Source organism: Cibotium barometz, chromosome 29 (genome assembly GCF_041138505.1).
Source record: "Cibotium barometz isolate CiBa-2024 chromosome 29, ASM4113850v1, whole genome shotgun sequence".
NCBI classification, from domain to species: domain Eukaryota; kingdom Viridiplantae; phylum Streptophyta; class Polypodiopsida; order Cyatheales; family Cibotiaceae; genus Cibotium; species Cibotium barometz.
In genome coordinates this window covers 41,854,688-41,878,094 of record NC_141074.1, presented here as the reverse complement: position 1 = coordinate 41,878,094, position 23,407 = coordinate 41,854,688, and positions in this window count along the sequence as shown.

Sequence of the window (23,407 nt, the reverse complement as noted above, 5' to 3'; positions counted from 1 at the left end):
GTTCTAATCTAGGATGTGCCCTTTCTTCTTTTGCAGGTGACTCCGTTGGCAAGGGGAAGTGGCAATCCTGCCCTGTGCATGGGTTATTGCCTCCTCACCTAGATCCTCATGTCATAAGATTCTGCAGCTTCCTTGCACTTCTCAGGATCTAGATGAGGGGCTTTTTCCTCGCCCTTAAACTGTGTTGCTTGGGAGTTACTCTGCCCTTGTTTTTATGTCTGTGACATGTCTAATTGGGTCATAAATTTGGCAATTTCATTCCAGTTACACAGTTGCACGCCTTGTGCCTGCTTTTGGAAACCAGAATCAGGCTTTTCATGTGAGAAAGGGCCATTTCCTTCCAAATAGCAATGTTCTTTTGTTCCTCTCTTCATGGAGCCTTTGTTGTGCAGGCTTCTTTTTCCTTCTTCTCCCTTTTTTCCCACCCTTGGAAATCGTCAATCATTTTATCTTTTCTCTGCACTTTGGCAGTGTGGGCCTTCCTTATGGTCTCCACATGCTCTTGTCTTTTCTTGAGTTTAGAGATGGATGCCTTCATCTCTTTCGCGTGTGTTCTCCTTGTGGCATCTAGCTAATCTTGTCTTTTCTTTAGATTAGCATGGGTTGTCAGGGCGATGTTCAGCTCATTGACTGTCATTTTGCCTCCTTTTCCTCTTGTGTTCTTGGCAGGGGTTGTGGACTCAATCTCGTTCTTGAGGGCTTTTATTGTCAATTCATCTTGCCTTTGTTCACCTTGTACTCTAGCACCAGACTGTCCATCTCTTCAATCCGTGCTCTAACAGAGGCCTCATCTCTAGCTCTTTCTTCCAGCTTTTTTGTGGCTTCCCACGCATGCTCTCGTAGCTCATCATTGGGGATTATACCATTGACACTCCTTTTTTATAATACTAGCTCCTTTCCATTTCCCTCACGCTGCTCCTGCATCCTCTTCCCATCACCTTTCTGCTGGGTGAATCTTTTCTTCCATGTCTCTACTTCTACTCTAAGCTGCTCATTTTGAGCTTGCGGCTCCTTTTCCTTGTTGGTGTGTGCTCCGCTGGGTTCTGCTTACTTGTCTCCTTGGTTGTGGGAAGCAATCTTCAAGGCTCTCATAGGGACAGCTCTTGTTAGCTTTCCCATGTCCAGATTTTTGGATCCTCCCTCCGGATTTTCATCTTGCCTTTGGGGAGGAAACTATCTGCCTGCAGTTAGGTGTGGAGGATTGCATTGCCGCTGTCACCTTCTTCGAATATTCACCCCACACCTCCTTTGGGTCCTCCATGGCATGGCCTCCCACTGTTCCACTTTTTTTGCTTCTAGTTCATAAACTTCTTGGAACTCCTCGGCATCCAGGGCTCTTAGTCAAGCTTCTTCCTTGACTAGCTCCACTTTATCCCTATTTGCCCTAGCCTTCACTTCTCTAATGATTATGACGTGCTCTTCTCTAAGCAAGAGGATCTGGCCCTCAATCCTATCTTGATTTCTTTTGGCCCTATCCATCTCGTCAAATGCCTATTGGGCTCCTCATTCCTGGCTAGAGCCCCTTTTTTCATTGCCATCTCTCTTTTTGTCTCTTTTTCCTCTTTGTGGAGCCTCAACAACTATCTTTTCATTTCCTCAATCTTTCTTGCTTCTCCCTAGGGGAAAAATCTCATACTTTGGGAATCAACGTCTTAATATAGTTTTGGCCATATCTTGAGCTTTTTAACTCCAAATTTGTCAGAGATTATAGACTTCAATTCTACTCTTAAATATATTTCTAGGGATATGTCACATGAGGGGGTTTTGACAAAATCGTGGATATGTCACATGAGGGGGTTTTGACAAAATCGTGGATAGGTGAACCCACCCATGATCCCATTTTTTCAAATGGGGATGGGATTTTTTTCCAAATTATCTAATATGGTGTTGCCCTCCTTTTATTTAATTCCTCTTGCTGCAGAGGCTCCTAGTGGTTTCTCATCGCTTGGATGATTAAATCTTGTTGCTGACCACCACTACCTGCAGGAGGTTAGGAATTTCCTTCAGTCCATCTGCCATACATCTTTGCAAATAATTGAGGCATCCAATCTATGTCAAAGGACTCTAGAAAATTTACAGGATAGGGTGCAAGGAGCTCTACTTGTTCTTCCGTTTGCAATGGTTCCATGACCACAATCTTTTGTGGTGCCTATCCCAATTGCAGGTGTTATGTGCCTATGGCCTCCTGCTATGTCTATTCGGGCCACAGGCATTCCCAGGCTGTTGTTTCATGTTGCCTTTCTAGCTTTTATGTAAGTATTGACTTGCCAATGTCAGCAAAGTCCTCTTTTAACTTTTTGCTACTCTTTTCTTCCACTAACTTTCTCTTCTTGCCCTTTTTCCTTGAACTCAAAAATCCTCTTCTTTCTAGACATTGGCTATCCAAAGCTCCCTTCTTACTAGGATCTTACCTGTGTATCTGCCCTTTTCCCTGCATCTTCTTTGTTACTTGCCTCCTCCTTTTGGCTCTCCTCCTCCTTTACAGCTCCTAGTTGTGGTTTAAAGGGCCGATCTTTGTCTCGGTGTTTGGGTGGGTGACCTTCCTGATCTGGTCTTTTAGGTTATTATAAAAAAGCACCTCTACCTAAGCCACCTTCATCCATGCCTCCCCTACCTTTACCAATCCAAAGGCTTTCCTGGACATGCAATATGGCTTTCCTCGACATGCAATATGGCTTGTGGGTGAGATTTATCATCTCCACCAAAAAGCGCATACGCTTCTTCCTATCCTCATCTCGAGTTCTTATAATTTTAAGGCCCTATAAAATTAGGAAAAAGTAGGAAAAAATCATGATATTTTTTTCTCTCAAGAATTAAATATTTTTGAGGGTTATTTAATATTGAAGTACGTTTTCTCATGCTGACATTAGATAGATGCGGGTTATTCGCATATTATTAATACGATTATATCTCTATTAATAGTTATTTCTGTTTGGATTAATTCTAAACGATGTTTGCGTGATTTTTTACCTTTGTTTAGCCATTCTTTTTGGACATGTTCCTTAATTTCTTTTGATGGCTATAATTTGCGTTCAAAGTGTGTTTCACCTTTGACACTTTTCCATAGTAATTTATTTTGCACTTGCTTAAGTGTGGTCTATGCTTAATTTCCTAAGCCTAAGACAAATTCTATCATGGGTTAGTTGATCGGTTTGTTTTGGTGGATTTTATTGGATGTTTTCCAAGTTTTATATGGACTCACCAAGTTTTGCCTAGATCACTTGTGTCTAGGATTTTTTTTAATGAGTGCTACACATATGTGTTTCACTTGCTTACTTTGGAGTTTTGCTTGAACGACACCATGTTCATATACTCCAGATTGAGGAGTTGGCCACAAATTTTAATGCTTCTTTTGGCATGGTTAATGTTCATTAGATGGTATGCATTGATTTTTATGATCAACTATGATTTTCATGGACTCGAGGAGCTTCTATGCTTTTATCCATGGTTTCATAAGGATCTTTTGGATAATTTTATGCGCTTTGAAGGTAGCATTTGCCTTTATTTTTTACATATAATTTTGGACTATGTTCCTTGTACTCTTGTACATATTCCAACTTGGATACCTAATTGTTTATGTATCTAGGTGAGTTATTTTTTCTACCCCAGCTTTATTGTGTTTATTGGGTAGTTATCATTAGAAAGGCACCAATAATAGAGGAAAGATAGAAAAGCACTTACCTCTTTTTCATGATGTTTAAAGAGAGGATTAGAGGACCTACAAAACCAACAGAAAAGAGTGAGGAAAGGATACATACAAAAGCTTATGCATAAAGCATGCATGAGGCCTTATGCATAAATCATTATGCATAAGGCTTATGCATAAATCATGCATGAGGTCTTATGCATAAAGCCTATGCATAAGGCTTATGCATAAATCATGCATGAGGCCTTATGCATAAAGCCTATGCATAAAGCTATACATGAGGCCTTCTGCATAAATCTATGCATGAGGCTTATGCATAAAGCACTATGCAAGCCACACTAGCCTAAACTAAACCGTACCCCGGCACTATGCATTAAGCATACATGCATAGATTAATCTCTATGCATGCATAAAGCTCTATGCAGAGAGCTTAATCTATGCATAGATCTCTATGCATTATGAATGCATGCATAGAGCTTAATCTATACATTAAGCTCTACAAATAGAGCTTAATGCATAGATTAAGCTCTATGATTAGAGCTGTATTCATAGATTAAGCTCTATGCATAGAGGACTTACAAAAGAAAATCCATATATACAAAAAAATAAATAGAAAAAGACCTTATGTGTAAGAGCTTACCTTAAGTAGTCAAGATAAGATAATGACTAAAAAAGGTAAGATACCTATAATATAAGAAAATAAGGTAAGCATGAGAGAAATGCTAAGAAAAATATGTTCTATACATATGCTATACATACTCTATATATGTATATTTATTCTCTATGCATGCAAAGAGTATGCTTGCTTTATGCATACATAAGAGTATGCATGCTCTATGCATACATAGTGTTAAAACCCTAAAGATCTCTCGAGCTAATCACTATGCATAAACATGTATAAAGTAGGCATATACTCATCCACTCAACCACCCCCGATCCCAAGGGTGCACACATAAATACAATGAAGTACCACATACCTTACCTTGGTGTCCCATACTACCAAGAGATATGGCTTCATTCTAGCAGCACATAGCTCTAACATGAAATGGCAAGAGAGTAGATACAATGCTCTACACAAGAGAACATCCCTTGAGAGTGCCCCATGCCCCTCTTATATAGGAGGGCCCTTAAGTGACTCTTGACTCTTCATTTCCATGTGTGACCCTTGGTTTCTTGACCTTAAGTTAGACCTAACCCTTGCCCTACTAGAGTGTGTTCCCATGCTCCCATGCTCACATGCCTAGGGTGGGTTAGCCTCCTAGTATATGCACATATAATGTGCACATAACATACTTCCCCTCTCTTAAAACATTGCACTCTTGAAATGAAAAGAAGGAAAACTATGTTGAACATTCTCAACTAACTCCCAAGTCGAATCCTCAATTTCCCTGTCTTTTCACTTAATTTTAACCGCAGGGATTAAGGGACTATAAAGTTTTCTTTCCCTGAAGTCAAGTACCTTTTTAGGTTCATGTGGAACATAAGATAAATCTTCGACTTCAACGAGTTCTTGAGGGAGTAATTGTGTTATCCTCACCTCCCAACTTCTCTTTCTCTTGACATGAAAGACTAGATGAACTCTGACATGTGGAGGTAGTTTTAGCTCATACGCAACTGTGCCAATTCGACGTATAACTTGGAATGGACCACAATATCTAGGAGATAATTTTTATCACTTTCGTGTGTTGACAAAGTATGAGAATATTTAGGAACTTTCAAATAAACCAATGCTCCTGGCGGCTCAAAAGACCGAGGTGAGCATCCCATATCAGCATAAAACCATGCTCTATCCGGAGCACTCCTGATAGAATCATGAGCTTGGGTCAGCATTTTCTTCATATCTTGCAAGAAATCCCTTGATGCATCAAGCTGAATGTCCTTAAGAATGACATCAACAGGTGCCCTGGGTTGATACCCATACATAGGCATGAATGGACTATAACCAGTAGGCGTCGTATGCTTAGAACTGTTATAGGCGAATTCCATCATTGGAAGATATTTTTCCCAACTTGATGGTTTTCCAGAGACATATGCACAAAGCATATCCTCTAAAATCTAATTTACACGCTCTGTTTGCCCATCAGACTGCGAAGATCAAAGGAATTCATACTCAAAGTAGTTTCCAATTTCTTGAAAACTTCCTCCCAAAAATGAGCCGTGAACTTAGAGTCTTGATCACTCACAATATCAAAAGGTAGACCATATAGTCTAAATAGTTTCTTGACAAATTGGTAAGCCAATTTCAACGCTTTAACTATTGTCTTTGTAGGTAAAAACCTAGCCATCTTTTTCATTATATCCCCACGACTACCCAAATGGCATCATGACCCCTGTTGGTACATGGAAGTCTTTACGTGGAAGTCTTGTAATGAAATCCATAGAAATATTTTTTCACTTTCGAGGCGGAATATCCAAAGGATGTAATAACCCAATAGATTTAAGGTGCTCTACCTTATTAATCTGACACTGATAAACACTTGACCACATAAGTCTGAATAAAATCCTTCATTTTTGGCCAATAAAAAATCCTTCTAGCCAAAGCCAAGGTACGCTATATGCCCGGATGTCCTACTATCGATGGTGTATCATAACACTCAAATAGGATCCTGAGTTTAATTTTCAGCACATCCAGCACGCAAACCTTATTATTTAGTAATATTAGACCATTCTTAATTAAAATTGGTTAGCTTTTCCTTCCTTCACTAGATTTTTATCTACCCTAGAGTTGGACCCTAAATTTGCCAAATTCCAATATTTTCCAAAGACAATGTATGCACTGCATTTTTCTCTAAGTGAATCAAACAAGTTAGAAGTAATTTTTGTAAAGCTAAGTTCATTAACTTCACCAATTTGACTTAACGCATTAGCAATGCTATTCAAGCGACCTTTTCTATATTTAATCAATTAAAGTCCTGCATCAATTCAGCCCATTTGGCCTTTCTACCTTTCAAGTCTAGTTGATGATTCATCATCTGTTGGAAAGTTGTTGGTGAATTAGTAAGACCAAAGGGTAACACTAAAAATTCATAATGGCCATAATGTGTCCTAAAAGGAGTTTTAGGAACATCTTCCTCTACAATACGGATCTGGTGATAACTGGTTCACAAATCAAGCTTTGTAAAATTCTTAGCTCCTTGCAACCTATCAATAAGATTGTCTGATCTAGGCAATGGATATTTGTTCTTAATTGTAACCTTGTTAAGACGTTTGTATTTAATACACATCTGCCAGGTACCTTGAACTTTTTTCTTAACCAGGAGAATTGGTGTACCCCAAGGAGACTTACTTGGTCTAATTATTTGACCCATCCTCAAGTTTTCAGCTAGTTGTTTTTCTACCTCATCTTCCTCAGTCTTGCTAAGCCGATATGGCAGAATACTAACAGATTCTGCATCCTGTAGTAGCTCAATTTTATGTTCCACCTCTCACTTAGGAGGTAATCTATGAGATAACTCATCAAGAAATACTTCCTGAAATTTGCTCTTAATGGAATTTAACACTTTACTTTCCCAAACATCCAAAGAAACAATGTTCACATTAAAATGAACACATGAAGACACTGGATCCATAACCAATTGGAAAAGTTCATAGTTAAAACGATTTTCCATTAACTCAAGCTCAATAAAAGTTTCCTTGGGTATAATAATTTTTCCCTTAAGAGTAACAAGGTTTCTATTGTGATGGAAAGACATCAAATGTCCAACCCAATCAACAGAAAAATCCTTATTTTTTTTATGAAACCATTCCATCCCTAAAATGATGTCTACATGACCCAAGCTCATGACATGAAAATCAAGTCTATTTGCATTATTTGTGTACAACTAGATATCTAACGGTAGTTTTGATACCTTCTTGTCCTAGAATTGGACTTGTCCTCTGGCCATCCTACACTTGTACATGTGATCATTTTGTGTGGTTTCCAGCTTCATCCTCTCTACCACAATGTTGTCAATAAAATTGTGAGTACTATCAGGATCAAACAAAATATGAACCTAATGTCCATTTATTGATCCATAAACACGAAATAATTTGTTTGGACCAAAAATGTCTTTACTGAAAGTATAATATGAACATTAGCTTTCTTCATGATGCCTAATATTGACTTCAAAAAAATTTACCTTGAAGTTCTGTAATGTGCATAGATTTCTTTGTTATAAACTTCTTTGCTGTCGCCTTTTGTTGTCCAAGTGTCAAAGGTGATGTAGCTTCATTCAAAGGACATAATTTCTTCGTGTGTCCCTTTTCCTTGCATTTGAAACATGTGATATTATCCTTGCTCACAAATTTCTTCTTCTTGTTGGCATTGTCAGAATTTTTTGGTTTTGGTGTGAAAACCAACTTTCTTTTTTGTCCAATATTTGAAAAACTGAAAATGGATTTCTTTTCATTAGACGATGGTTTTGAAGTGTTGGTGCCAACCATCGTCTTATGAAAAACCTTAGCTGCTTGAATAGCATCCTCAATTGTTTTGACCTTGCATTTTTTTACCTCGTATATTGATAGTCACAAGTTAGACCATGGATTAAAATGCTACACAAGGTATGATCATTAGACTTGGCTTTGGTAGCCAATTGTCTAAACTTTTGCACATAATTATCAAAAGATTTATTTCCCATGCTGTTTTTAACAAGCTTGGCAATTATTTCAAATTCATCCTCTAGTTAGACAAACTCTTCTATGAAAGCTTCCTCGAAACTTTGCCAAGTGGTAGGAATGGAATCTTCTTTGAGATCCTTACACCAAGTTAATGCCTTCCCTTTCAATAATCTCTACGTGATATGTAGCTTTTGTGCATCCGTGAATGGATGAAAGGCAAAGTGTGAAGTCCCCCTATTGAGCTAGGCATCTACACATTCCTGAATCTTCTCCTTTTTCTCACTTCCATACACCTTTGGTGCAAACGACGGAGCAACTACTTTGGTAGGAGAAGGAAGTGCCACCAAAAGAGCTTTTTGTAAAGTCAAGATCTACATCTTGAGTGACTCCATCTTGTCATGGCATTTGGCAGCAATAGTTGCCTCTAGACGCTCTGTCACTTCCAAAAATTCACTCTTTTCAACAACCTACACTTCTTCAACTTAGAATTTAAGATCTTGTCTACTTGAGTTGGGATGATCATTTCATCGACATTATCATTGACTAAGAAGTCAATATGATCCATGGTAATAAGGTTGTTCAGAAAATCATGATTCACTCGAACCAACTTTACTTGCCCACCCTTAACCAAAATGATTTAGCAAATCACTAGCTTTGAATGTTTTTCAATTAGGTACCCCACAAACTAATATGGAATTTCCACTATTTTTATTATAAGTAGTTGAAATTTTATATCTTGCCATATGTTGAAAAAATGAGTGTTATTTTCACTATGTAGATTAAAGTACTCTTTTTATGAAAAACTTTACAAAACTTAGTATGCTTTTTTTAAAGCTAACATTTGAAATTTTAACATGAATTTTTTTTGGGAATCCTCACATTTGCCTAGAGAAAAGTTATATGTAGAAATATTACCAATTGTTATTATCTCAAGCCTAGAATTTGAAAAGCAACCCATAATCTCACTTTGAAGTGTAAATTTCAATGTACCCTTCTTTCAATTTAAATCTAGGTGTCTTTTGAATGAAGAGTACACTTTTTGGTTTTCTTGAAAACCTAGCCTTGGTTGGCTAGACTAGGTATCATTTATAAATAGGTTACTTCAAAAGATAATCATGGTATAAAATTCAAAAAGATAGTCACGCATAAATAACCTGGGATATATTCACCTTCTTATCAAGGGTAGAACACCTCCTTCAAATATTATGGATAGGGACTGGCGCCTAGATTAAGTATATGCAGTCTGCTCACTTCTTCTTGTAGAAAGGTAAATGTAATACAAGAAGCAAGCTTTCCACGCCATAATTGAATCCAATGGTAATATGTCAATGACAAAAAAAAAAAGAGTAAAATCTGTTCTATTGAAAGCTACCAGGTTCAAAGAAGATCTACAAGATGATTAATGCAAAGTTATCTAGTGCAAAGAAGAGATTAAGCTCTAGCTAATCACGTCGTCGTTGTCAGGGTCACAATCTTCCATGAAGTGCATGCGGCCGTATTGGTTGACCACTTCGATGGGGTAGGTTGGGCCGGCATCACGGTAGGAATGCATGAGATCGAGGTGGTCGTTTTGGAAGCAGACGGTCTTGTGAGGATCGTTGGGCACCCAGCGGGGGAAGAAGACGACGGCGTTCAGCTCCTGCTTCTCAACGTCCACCACCTTGCTCACACAGGTGCCCGTGGGCTCCGTCCAGTTCACCATGTAACGCTTCTCACCCTTCGCTAGCTGCCTCATATGAACCTTCTGGCCTTTCACCCACCGTCCCGCCACCAGCCCGGACAGAACACGATAGTCTATGGTGTCCTCGTTCTTGTAAAAGACCTCGTATTGCCACCCATTGTTGTATGTGTAGATCACGTGCTTGCCTACCAGTCCCGACAGATCCGACTCTGGCATTGGATAAGCTGCCAAGAGGCGCACAGTATTGATTATTTGTATCAATAATTAAGCATCACAGGAAAAATCATGCTATGTTTTGAGCTGGAGCCGACCATTGATCAAAAGAAAGGAAGAATACCTTCTGCTGAGCTATTGGAACGTCGATCTTCTTGAGCCATTCTTGCGTTAGCTTTCCAAGAGAGCGAGCTTGCTCGTCTCTGACCTCGGCTCGAAAAGCAAAAACAAAAACTTTCCAAGAGAGAAAGCAAGCTGCTTGAACTTGTGTAACCATCTGCGCAGGCTTTTTGTAGCAATTGGGGAAGCTTTCTCTGTTTGTTCTTTTGCGGATTTGGCAGGATTCGCATAATGCAACGCTAAACCTAGTGATTTGGTGGGTTGCGGCATCACTAACTAGGCTTATGGGTCAACGCTTGAAGGAAGTTGATCCACATCTGCATCTATATGATACTTCCGTTCAACGTGCAACCCTACTCCTTTACCTTCATGGGACTACTTTAGTATACACATAAAGTCAAAGGGCATCCACACGACACAAGCTCATGTATGTGGCCCTAGGCCTAACTTCCAAGGTGCTACATCGACTAAAGGCTTAGGACCTTCATGCCCTACCTACAAACTATCACATATATGAAGTCTTCTTTCTTCCTCTTTTTTGGAAACCAAGTGTCCATGGCACCAAAGTAGGGGACTGTCACCCACATCATGGAAGCCAGCCATGAACATGAGAGGAATATTATAAAAGCATCAAATATCACAAACCGCTCAATGGATCACATGATAACCCATTTCTACAATCCATATGTCAAAGGAGGGGAAGAAGAGTAAGAGGATCGATAAGAGCACGAGCTAGGAAGCCAAGTCAACCTTTTGGGTAACTATATATACAAGAAGATTATGGTAGAAGGGGTCCACCTGAAAACAATAGATCATACACACATCTCCATCTTCTTTCCACATGGCTACAATATAGGATACACATGTTGACCATCAACACATGAGAAGAAGCCTTAGAAAGGTTAACGCTATATTTGAGTATATATATCATGCCTTAAAGAACATGCTTAGTGGAGGGTTATTTCAAATGTTTACAATATATGACCTTACATGATTAATGTTTTTAACTTATCAAATAAGCCACCAAGTTCATAAGCATTCAAAGGTAAACAATAACTTTAACCACTTCTATCACCACATCATCATGTTTTTCCATATCAAGTCTACACATTACCATTTCCACCTTAATGCATCACCAAGCATAATGGTTGAGAGACTTGAGGATAACATGTTGACCAACCGATTGTTCATTCTTGAAAAGCTTGAGGAAGAAAGACAAATTACTATACAAAACATGTTGATAGAAAAGGATCGTCAAAAAAAGTGATTTAATAACAATCTAAAGGATAAGGAAATTAATGAGGGATACCTTGTACTTGTGTACGGAGTCTGTAGCAGCACAGCAGCGAGAAAAAGAAACTCAAGTATACCAAAAAAGGACCATTTCAAGTCTGTGAAATAACACTTCAAGGTACCATGCCTATTGAAACCCTTGACGGGGTTAAAATCGTAGGCTTATTTAATGGCAGTAAACTCAAGAAGTATTATGGTCCTCTTATCAAGGATGCCTTACAAGCTACACATGATAAGAAGGCAACCCAAGGAAAAAGAGGATTAAAGAAATCTCAAGCTCGATAAGAAGCTAAAGAAAGGCAAATACGACAACAACAACGACGAGAAGCTATCCTTGGATCTACACAAGCTTTTGTTGAAGAGGTTTAAGGAGACACGGATGAGCATATAGCACCTCTATGAACATCCATTCAATTGCCTAGCCCTTATAGTAAAGTGCTCTATAATGCAATGCTTTGACACAGCGGGGGGGGGGGGGGGGGGGACTAGTTTGCAAAATTTCATTTTCTTCAATTTATGGAACTAGTTGAGAAAACCTCAACTTTTAGACACCTCTTTGAAGGTGAAAGATATCAATGGTAGGAACACCAAGGCTTGGGCTACTACAAATTGAAACATACATATTGTGATAACAAGCACCTAGTGGGAGACTTCCTAGTTATACCTGCAATAACATTACTTGAATCATTAATACTTGGTCACACATGGATAAAGGCTACATGATGTATGATTGACTGGCCAACGGGGTGTGTCTCTGTAAGTAAATCCTTAATCCCCACACGACTAAACATTCTACTCATAATCCCTAGCCATCTCTCACTCTTATCAAAAGTTACAATGAGGAGGAAGCTTCAGCATCAACAAAATCTAAAGAAATCCCCTCCACCTCATCATCTACTGTTCAAAGGATTGTTGATTAATTTCCCTCCACATGGCTAACACCTCCATGTCAAAAATACCAGCTCATACAATAGGCTAAAAAGTGGCAACCCAAATTTACCTTGAAATGGATTTCCGAGATTTCTCCACCCGTACCACCTCAACCAACCAAGCAAAGGAGGCCTCAACAATGAAATAATCGGTGCAAAAAGTCCAAACTATAGGTTAGCCCCAAATGGATACCTAAATGCTTATTGAAAGCTCAAGGATACTATGAGGGTAACCATTGTATTTCGATCCCAAAATAAAAATATATACCACCAACCTCACTACCACCTCTTGCCAATTCCAAAGTCTCCTTAGTGGTAGACAAAAGCTTCATAGGCTCAAACTCAAATAAAGGGATGACTATTGTAGATGAACCTTCACTACCATCACCTAAACAAGTCTAGATCCCTAAGAGAACCCCTATCTCACAAGAGGTAGGATGATTGATGCGAAAGCTTCTACTTCACAACATGTTACAAAACCCTTGTTGGTTATCCAAGCCCAAACCACATTGGTTTCCCTAGAGCAATCTAGACTATTATAGATAAACCTTCACACACCATCACCCAAACAAGTCTGGATCCCTAAGAGAACCCCTATCATCTCTATTGCTCATCTGTAATAAGGAAGAACCCATAAGCTCCATCCAGTCTTATAAAATCCCCTTACCGTCCTTAAAGCTGGAGATCGATATGCTACGATAAACAACAAAGGGTGTTCCTAACCAACAAACACTAATGGAGCAAAGTTGGAATGGATGGTTACATAAAACCTACAATACCTTCTGCGAAGTCCAGGTATGATAGGAAGCAGGTGTGAGATCCCTGTCCCCACCGCGCAACAATTTCAGGGGTGCTAGCAGTGGAAGAAGCACTTCTTGCACAGGGCAAGGTCCCACACTCGGGGCCTCGCCAACGGATATCCAGACAAGAGACTAATCCATCGGTTTTTTCAAAACCAAACCCGAAAAAACTTCCTTTGCTCGGAAAGCACGGGCGATTCCACCAGGATAACTTTTCCCTAACGTAGTCAAAAGCCTTAACTAACTAAGCTCATCTGACCGAGCCTGTAAGTCCCATAGTCAGATCAGGGAAAAAGACTGTACTTGGATCGTAGAGACCAATGCTTTTTTCCTCATTGAGAGGCACAGCCGTTGATTCTTTTCCATAGAACAATTTTTGTCCGGGATTTACTTCATCTATCGAACTAAACAGAAATTGACTTACGGATCCATCAATCCAGCCTAACCCCATCCAGTCCCACGGGTTAGCCAACCGCCCAACCACTGTAGTGATGGGATCCAATTAGGAATTTGGTTAGGTTTTGTCCCGGGTACCAGGGAAAAGAGTTCCCAGGCTCCCTAGCCGGATGTTCATGCAAACATAAAACTAGTCACACCACTTACACACCCAATATGAAATTGCCTTTTTTTCTCAGCATCAGCTATCTTTAAAACAATCCTTTAATGAAATCATTGTATCACTGATCACAATCCTCCAAAATATCCGGTTGAATCTTAATTTCCAATCATTCCTTCATCGGAGTATCTATGGCATCATTGGCAACCAGAACGCTTACCACCTGTCCACTCAAGGGCCTTTTCAATAGTTCCTAGCTCATAGTACCCGGCAATATAATCACTTATAAAAATCAAGATGGAATCTCTGTTGAAGATCAGCAAGATCAACCAACAGATCCATATAAAAGAGCCATGGACTCATCCGTTGAGACCTGTCCACTCAAGGGCCTTTTCAATAGTTCCTAGCTCATAGTACCCGGCAATATAATCACTTATAAAAATCAAGATGGAATCTCCGTTGAAGATCAGCAAGATCAACCAACAGATCCATATAAAAGAGCCATGGACTCATCCGTTGAGACCAGCAAGGTCAATCAACCAAATCCATGCTCGGTTTCAAAAAACAACTCTTAATCCTTGATTCAATATCTTCCACGATACACGTGTGGGTATCTTCGGTGACCCAGAGCCCGAGCACCGTATGGTCAGCACCCTCTAGGATCCTTCGCATGTCACCTAGCGCTTCACTCATAGGCCGCTTCCTTGGTCCCTCATCCACCGTACTGGAAGCTCACCATTTAAATTGAACCGAGGCTGGTCAAGACCTCGGCCGACCATGCTATGCGAGACGTCCTCCGTTGACTCTCCGTCAGCTATTGCAACTTTATCACTTAAATACCATATTACTGAATTTGGGAATCTTCCAATTCCCATTTTTAAATATTAAAAAAGTAGAACCGGGTTAACATGCCTATAAGTTTCTCAAAATCCTATCATGTGACCTATCATTGGAAAGCGCTTGAAAAATGGGATCTAGTGAGCTATAGTGTGCTCAATTTGGAGTATTGGTGTTCAAGTTATAGCAAATCCAAAGTTTTGACCATGTGTCCCAAACTTGTGAGAAATTCCCATATTCCCCAATATAGTGTTGTCAGGTCTCCATGACCTTAATCACAAGACGGTCAAAATGCTTCCCCAGCATTCTTGACATAAAACAGTCATTTACGAACTAGTCACAAATACAGTTTCTATAATGAACTCTCGTCTTTCCACATTATCCCTCATCATCAGTCCACATTACTTATTCCACATTCCATTCATATGTGTACTCATTCTCATCCAATCACATCATTTTCCATCTCATCACATCAGATTCATTCACATCACATATCATTTATTCACATCCCAATTCACATGTCATCACATCTCATCCATTCACTCATATTGACGTCTCATCATTTCACATACACATTCGCATTCATTATTCCACATACACATCCACATTCGTACATCCAATTTCACATCCGCATTCATACATATACATCCATATCCATATCCATACATCCACATTCATACATCCATATCCACATCCACATCCATACATTCATTTCCACATCTACATCCACATCCATACATCCATTTCCACATCCACATTCATACATCCATATCCACATCCACATTCATACATCCACATCCACATTCCATATTTACATCCATACATCCACATCTACATCCACATCCATACATCCATATCCACCTTCCACATTCATACATCCATATCCACATTCCACATTCATACATCCACATTCACATTCACATCCATTCCTACTTTCGAAATAAAAATAAATCTTTTATGCATTTTACTATGCATAAATTCCATTTCAACGAGAATAACACTTTCAAAATAAAAATAAATCTTTTATACATCTCACTATGCATTAATTTTAATTTCAATGAAAAAAATAAATCTTTTATGGATCTTTCTATGCATAAAATCAATATTGATAAGATAACTCTTTTTTCTTTATGCATCTATCTATGCATAAAATAAAAATTGATGAAAATAACTCTTTTAAAATAAAAATAAAATTCTTTATGCATCTATTTATGCATAAAATCAAAATTGATGAGAATAACACTTTTGGATTAAAATAAATTCTTTATGCATCTTTCTATGCATAAATCCAATTTAGTAGGAATTACACTTTTAGAATAAAAGAATTTCTCTTATGCATCTAATTTATGCATAAAATCCATTTATGATGAAAATCACACTTTTAATTTAAAAAATTATCTTTTATGCATACAAATCATTTATGATGAAAATCACTCTTTTAATATAAAAGAATTTCTTTTATGAATCTATTTATGCATATAAATCATTTATGAAAATCAGACTTTTAATATAAAAAATTATCTTTTATGCATACAAATCATTTATGATGAAAATCACTCTTTTAATATAAAATAATTTTTTTTATGCATCTATTTATGCATAAAAATCATTTATGATGAAAATCACACTTTTAGTAAATCCCAGTTAGGCATTCTCAAGATTGGAGCACTCGCCAAGGCTTTCTTTAATAGCTCATAGGCACGGTCACATTCTTCGGTCCAAATAAACTCGATGAGAAGCTTATACAATGGTCGAGCTATCTCGGCGAAGAAGAGAATAAACCTTCGATAATAACCAACGTGGCCCATAAAGCGTTGGACTCCCTTGTAGTTGGTGGGTGGTGGCAATTCCAGAATGACCTTGATTTTACTCTCGTCTGTGGAAATCCCATTTTTGGACACTATATGCCCTAAGATAACTCCGTGTTTAACCCAGAATTGGCATTTGAAAGGATTCAATGAGATGTGATATAATCTACACCTTTCAAATATTTTTCGTAAACACATCAAGTGCTCATCCCAAGAGGAATGAACATAAAGATCATCTAAGAAAGCTTCACAGAAGTCCCTTAGATATTCCTTAAAGGCCGTGTTTATCAATCGTTGGAATGTTGCAGGTGCATTGGTCAAGCCAAAGGCCATGACGCGAAAGGCAAACACTCCAAACTCCGTGTGATAAATGCTGTTTTAGCTTGGTCCTCGACTGCAATTGTGATCTGATTGTAACCCGAGTACCCATCTAAAAAGCTATATGCCTCCTTGCCTGCCACTCTTTCAAGCACATGTTCAGAATATGGCAAGGGGTAATGATCCCTTCTGGTGGCTGGATTAACCTTTTTGAGATCAACGCACACTTTGAGTTTCCCATTCTTCTTTGGTACGATGACTATTGGAGAAACCCATTCTGAGTGCTCAATAGGATATATGAATCCACATTTTACAAGCTTTTCAATTTCCTCTTGTACAATCTTTGCATACTTAGGATTCATTGGGTAGGGACGTTGCTGGACTGGTTTAGCAGTGCTAATCATTGGAATCATGTGTTGCACCACCGAGGGTGGAACACCCTTCATATCATGATATGTCCAAGCAAATATGTCCTTGAATTCTTTAAGAAGCTTCGTAAGTGCAACTTCTTCCGCCTTGGTGAGGTCTTGAGCAATAAAAACTGGTTTAGACTCCTCACCCGGATCTGCTAAGTCTATCTCCTTAACTACCGCAGGGCCATCGTAGACACCGCTACTCCCATTGGTAGGCGTTCGTTGGGCTTTTGTGTAGACCACTTTACGTTCCCCTGTGGTAAATGATTTGAAATGCTCGGGTGCGGGGTGTAAGTCTATTGGTTCTTGTTGTGCCAGGCTTTTTTCTTTCAATTCCGCTTCCTTTTGTTGCTGAGCCAACTCTTGGTTTTGCCGCCTTCTTGTAGTACGACTTAGTTTTGGCTTCTCATCAATTTCTAATTGGGCGACGTCATGAGGTTGCGGAATACACCACATGACACTTTGGAGGTATTGTCCCCAATTATCCGCTATCTTCCGATGAGCATCAATGGCTCCTACATAACTAAGCCATTCTGCAGAGTGGATCTTTCCTTGTTTATTGCAGTGCGTACATTAGCTCGATAGCGTTGGCGCTTATGTCTCGTTTTCTTCTTACCAAGTTTTTGATTTTTGTTTCTGTCAGATTCGAACTCACTTGGTCGATCTTCACTTGTGTCCCCCTCACTTTCGGATGAACTGCAGGAGGTCACTGTCCTAGGCCTTGAGCACCTTGCTTCCACATTTGGGTGAATATTTGATTCATTTTTCCCTTCAGGCTCAGGGTCAGTTTCTTCTTGAGATTCATACTCAGAGTTGCATTGGTCAGAGTCTTCGCTACTTTCAGTGTCAGTGGAGTTTGCCACTTTCTCGCCATCAGGAGTCAAGTGCATAACACCTATCATGTTGATTGGCACTAACGGTGGCATATCTTGCCCCTCAGGTGTTACCCAACTTGTGCCTCTATTTCCCCATGTGTCTATGGTTGCCGCTAGGTGTACCCAATCCACGTTATCAGACTCAGTCATACCCGATAGGACATCCATATAAGGAGAATCTTTCCCATCATCAGTCTCTTTTTTGCATGTATAGCAATACCTTAATGGGGCGGAGTGAATAGTGGTATCCGATCGATTATCAATAATAACCTTGCTTCCCAAAGGATGTGCACGACCATTCTCAAGATCAACTCGAATGACAGAGTCCTAGAATTGTAGGTAGACATGGTTTTTCGACCAATCATGCACCATTTGTGCTTCCCTCATGAAAGGACGTCCTAAGATCATTTGATATGACATAGGATGCTTGGAGAAATCCATTACAATGAAGGTATGTTTTACCTTGTATCCCAGGACCTTGATCTTAAGGTCCCTTAACATTCCAATAGGTTTAGCTATGGTTCCGTTTGCCATCTTAACCACTATGTTTGTGACTTCGAGGTGAGGTTTTCCCATAGATTCCCAACAGTTTTTAGTCACAATGCTCACTCCAGCGCCACCATCAAGGATTCCCTTTAGAGTTAATCCCTTGGTAGTAATGGGGAGGGTGGCATTAGATTCATCACCTTCAAAGTACTGTCCCAACTTGTTCACAGGTATTTCAACGACCGAATCTTCATTTGGGTTGGGTTGTAGATCCCAATGCTCCCCTTCCTCTTGAAGCGTGTCAGGTCTATCCATATTTGCAAATTGTGGTAGCCCCACCTTTAGTTCTCCATTGAGAAATGCTCGAAGAGCTAAGAATAGCTTAGGATCTCCGTATAATTTGGATATGATCGTGGTTCTGATTTCAGAGGACATGAAATCTATTAGCTTAGACACATTCAAGGGTACTTTTCGAGACATCGCCCCTTGACTAGGGATTGGTGAAGATGGAATCACTTCCTCTCCGATGGGGTCAGGCATTCCCTCACTAAACATTCTTTCACGCAAAAAGGGTGTTTGCCCACTTCCTGATGTCCTATCCTCACTTTCTTCCCGAATGATACTAGGAATAGCTAACGGTTTATGGTTCCTGTGAGGCTAAACTTGCGTAGGAAACACTGTGTCTGGAATTTTGATTTTTCTCGGGTTTGGCTCCAGTTCTCTTTGTGTCTCTTCCACCAAACCCCTTAAGTGTTGCACTTGTTTAATCTCCTCAACTGGGTTTGGGTAAGTTCCAATCTTTTTCTTGAGGGTTTTTAGCCCACGTGGCTTGTCTTGGGGAGTCTCAGTCAGTTTGGGTGGTCGAGAGGGAATTAACTGACTTGGTTGTGGGGCCGAGGAAGTTCCCTTCTGTTTCCCCTTATTTATGTACTTGCTTGATTCTCCTTCGTTGAGCTCCCAAGTGGGTTCCTCCCTTAAGGTAGTGGCTTTGGTCCCCATGGTTTCTATTGAATCAGAATCATCTTCAGGATCATTCATATACACGGGGTCGTCTCCTGTCCCTATGTTAGTCTTTGAACTAGGCTTGGAGCTCGTGGCATTAAGAGATCTCTTTCACCGTGTTTTCTTTTTCTTTGCCTGAGCGATTGATGCAGTATCCCTCTCTTCAAGAATGTAGTTTTGATTTTGAAGCATTGACCGTGTAACTACATTCGCGGGTACAACAGGTGTGGTTCCTCGTGCTTGGTTGGTGACCTCAACCAAATTCAATGGCGTAATCTTGGGTGCATTAGGATTATGTGGACATTGAGCGATCAAATGATCTATGCCACAACGATTACATGTAAGTACCGGCATTCCTGATGTGCTCCCTTGATTTGGTTGCATTTGAGTAGCGATCTTCTGTAGCCTATTAGGGCACTCCGCTACACGATGCGGTCCACCACAATCATAGCATTGAAGAGGTGGTCTCCTCGCCAAGGTATTAAGGTTTTGCCCTCTTGTGGCGAGAGCAGCCGCTTGATATACAGGCTTGACTTGCCCGAAATAATCCTCCATGTAGTACTGGGAAATCATTTCAAACGTTCAATTCCATATGGAGCAGTGGGGTCTATCTCCTCTTCATAATCCCCACACGCACTATGTGAATCACAACCCATCTGGTTTATTGGGGTAATCCTTGGATGTGGAGGTTGTGGTCCTAGCACTGGCGGTGGTAATGGCACAGGCTGGACTACATTCGGATTCCTTGGAACTATGTGCTGTGACGGTTGCTCGACAGGTTGTGCAGGCATTAGCGCGGGTACTTGAGGTGTGTTTGACCAGGCTAGTGGTGCCTGATTTGCCAACATTCGCTTAAGTATTAGGCAATCTTTAGATTGATGGCCGTACTTACCACATGCATTGCAATTCCCATTGAATTTGACTCTGAATGTGGGACATTCACTCGTGCTATGTGGTCCTAAGCACACCGAACACCATTGTTGCTCTCTTCTTGGGTACATATGGCTATTCTGAGGAGCTCGATTACCCCTAAAGTATTCTTGGAGAGCCTTAGTAAGGTCGGTCACGGACATTTCAGATATCTTGGGCTCCTTGGCAATAGGTTTCACCGTCATTGGCTTGTGCCCAGATACTTGCGAACTAACGGATTTTGTTTCCGAAGACACCTTTTTACCTGCAATCATTAAGTTGTCTTCTAACTGGATTGCATTGGTAGTGACTGCTTCCCACGTTGTAAGACCTCGAATGACTAGGCCATTGTAAATGTCCTCGCGTGGCGCAATCCTCGGATGAATCTATCGAGGAGTTGGTTGTTATTGAAGCGTTCATCGGGAGTGCAGCGAGAATTTAGATGCTTCAATCGACTTATAAAGTCTCTCACTGACTCCCCTTCCTCGCGTTCAGCTTTTTGGAGTTGAGATGCTACTCCCCAAAGCACACCCTCACGTATGTATTCTTTCAAGAACAATCTCTTGAGAGTGGGGTAGTGAGTGCGCTCTTCAACCCTTAAGGTTCGATACCAATCTCCGGCCTTCCCACTCAAGGTTAAGCCTAAGGCTTTACATTTATGCAGCTCATTGTGCTCTTCCAAGGAATCACACACGTGTTCAAACACTTCAATGTGCTTCCTAACGTCCTCGTTACCACTGAAGTTTTGAGTGAGCTTAGCCACTTGTACTGCCTTGCTTCTAGGTTCTCTCTCAGGCATGCCCCGCATGTTTTCCGCAATGGATCGTCCGATCGTCTGAGCAAACGCTGCGAGATCACCTAGGTGAGCAGGCATAGCTGGTGGAGGCACTTCTGGAATAGCCTGGCTGATAGGAGTTGGCGTTGGTCTGAGTATGTTGGCAAATGATGTAGGATATGATATGTGGCTAGGCCTAGCTCCTCTTGGATAAGGGTTGTGATAAGGCGGTCTTGGAGCATACGCCATTGGCATACTAGGAGGCGTAGGAGCTACATGAGCATGAGTAGCAATAGGTACATAAGGCCGATAGGCATTGCCACGCACTGTTGTAGGTACTGTTCCACTAGGTAGCGATGTCGTACTAACTACAGCGGTAACAGGTGCGCTTTCTGTCATGCTCATCATTGGGGTAGGCATTGTGGATTCCCTAATGGAAAGTTGAGCCAAGGTTGGAAAGCTAAAGTTACTACTCGTGGGCTCAACCTGCATTGAGACTCCAGGTGAAACAACATATGAAGGGTCTATGGGACTCACCGAGGGAATCTCCAATTGTGAAAGGGTTGGTTGTTTGGCCTTGCCCGTATCCAAAAACCTCATAGGGCCAGTGGAAACTAGGTTCACTCCCCTATTTTGCCTCTCAATTTGGATAATCCTATGAATAACCTCACATATCATTTGCTGTTGCTCTTCTAGATTAGTGGCACTAGATGTAGATCGTAGGACTTCTAACCAACCCACATGGTATGTGTAACCCATGTATAGGTCCGTTAGAGTCTCTGTGTGTAGATCATATTTCCAATTCTCATTGATAAATATCCCATCCAGGCTTGGTGTGCCAAACGGTTCTCTTGAAGTGGACGCAATGTCACTTCTTATGGGTTGGCTTCTAGGGACCTCTACTTTAGGAAGAGCATCGGAAGTTGGTAGCTCAGTAGGGCCCTCATTAAACGAAGTGGGTAGAATATCCACATGGACACTCTTTGGGAGGGTAGGGTCTACATAAGATGTGAATGGTGAATCTACTACCCCTCCTTCTTCATTTACTTCGCTTGTCGCATGCTCAGAGCGTGTAGCTCTACTAAAGGTCTCTATTAGACGACTAAACATGCTAGATCCGGGTTGTGGGGCCCACACTGGCATGTTTTGGCTTGTCTCCTCAGGGTTCTTGGTAGGGTGCCCTTCCATGGCTTCTGAGTCAAAGGACGAGTCACTATCCACTATTCGTGGATCTTGGGTTGCACTCCCTTGGGTTCCAACCGAAGGCCAAGATGCTAACGTGGAGGGATGGTGTGAGCCTGCGTAAACTGAAACACTTTCTAGTGGCTCAAACTCTAGCACCCGACCAGAACGTAGATGCATGTGACGTGGGTACCCTACGTGCGTTGGTAACTATCCTTGAAACTCACACAAGTGGTTTCTTAGGTGTTTCGCACCCCGTTTTTACTTGTTTTTAGATTGTTTTTAACTCGTTTTTGACCCCCTTACTTACGGTCGAACTTGGACTAGGACGTGTGATAGCTCGAAACGAGCGTATCGTTCAAAGGGTCCTAGCGTGCTTTACAGCACCGTGTTTGCCTATCCGGAGCTCTCGTGGTCCTCAAAACAGTCCGTTTCCCTATGGGGGGAAGGGGCAAAAAGCCTATTTGCTTGTGAAGGAAAGGGTGAGGGCTTTATCCCACATGCTCACTTTACTCCTTGGAGAGTGGGCTACATATAGGGCACGACTTTCCATAAGCTCTCACTTGAAAGAAAGCTATGGAGGCTCACTCTCCTATATATATATATCAAAAGACCGAGACCGAGGCCGGGGCCGTGGGTCGATTGGGGTTCTTTCTTTTCAAAATTTTTTTCTCCAATTAGAAAATCTTTCCTCTCCACACGTTTGGTTCTTTCTTTAAAAATAAAATTTTATTTTTTATTTTTTATTTTTTATATTTTTGTAAATTTTTATTTTCTGTATTTTTTTTTAAAGATAGGTTTTCTAGGGTTTCTTTGGGGTTCAGCCTTGGCCGCGGCGCAGTTCGCACACAGCACAGATCTGGGGATTCAGAAATCCCTCTCGCACTCAGATAACCAGATAACAGAACACACGCCCACACGCGGAGCGGAAAAATAACAAAAGAAACAGAAATGCAGAAGACAAATTG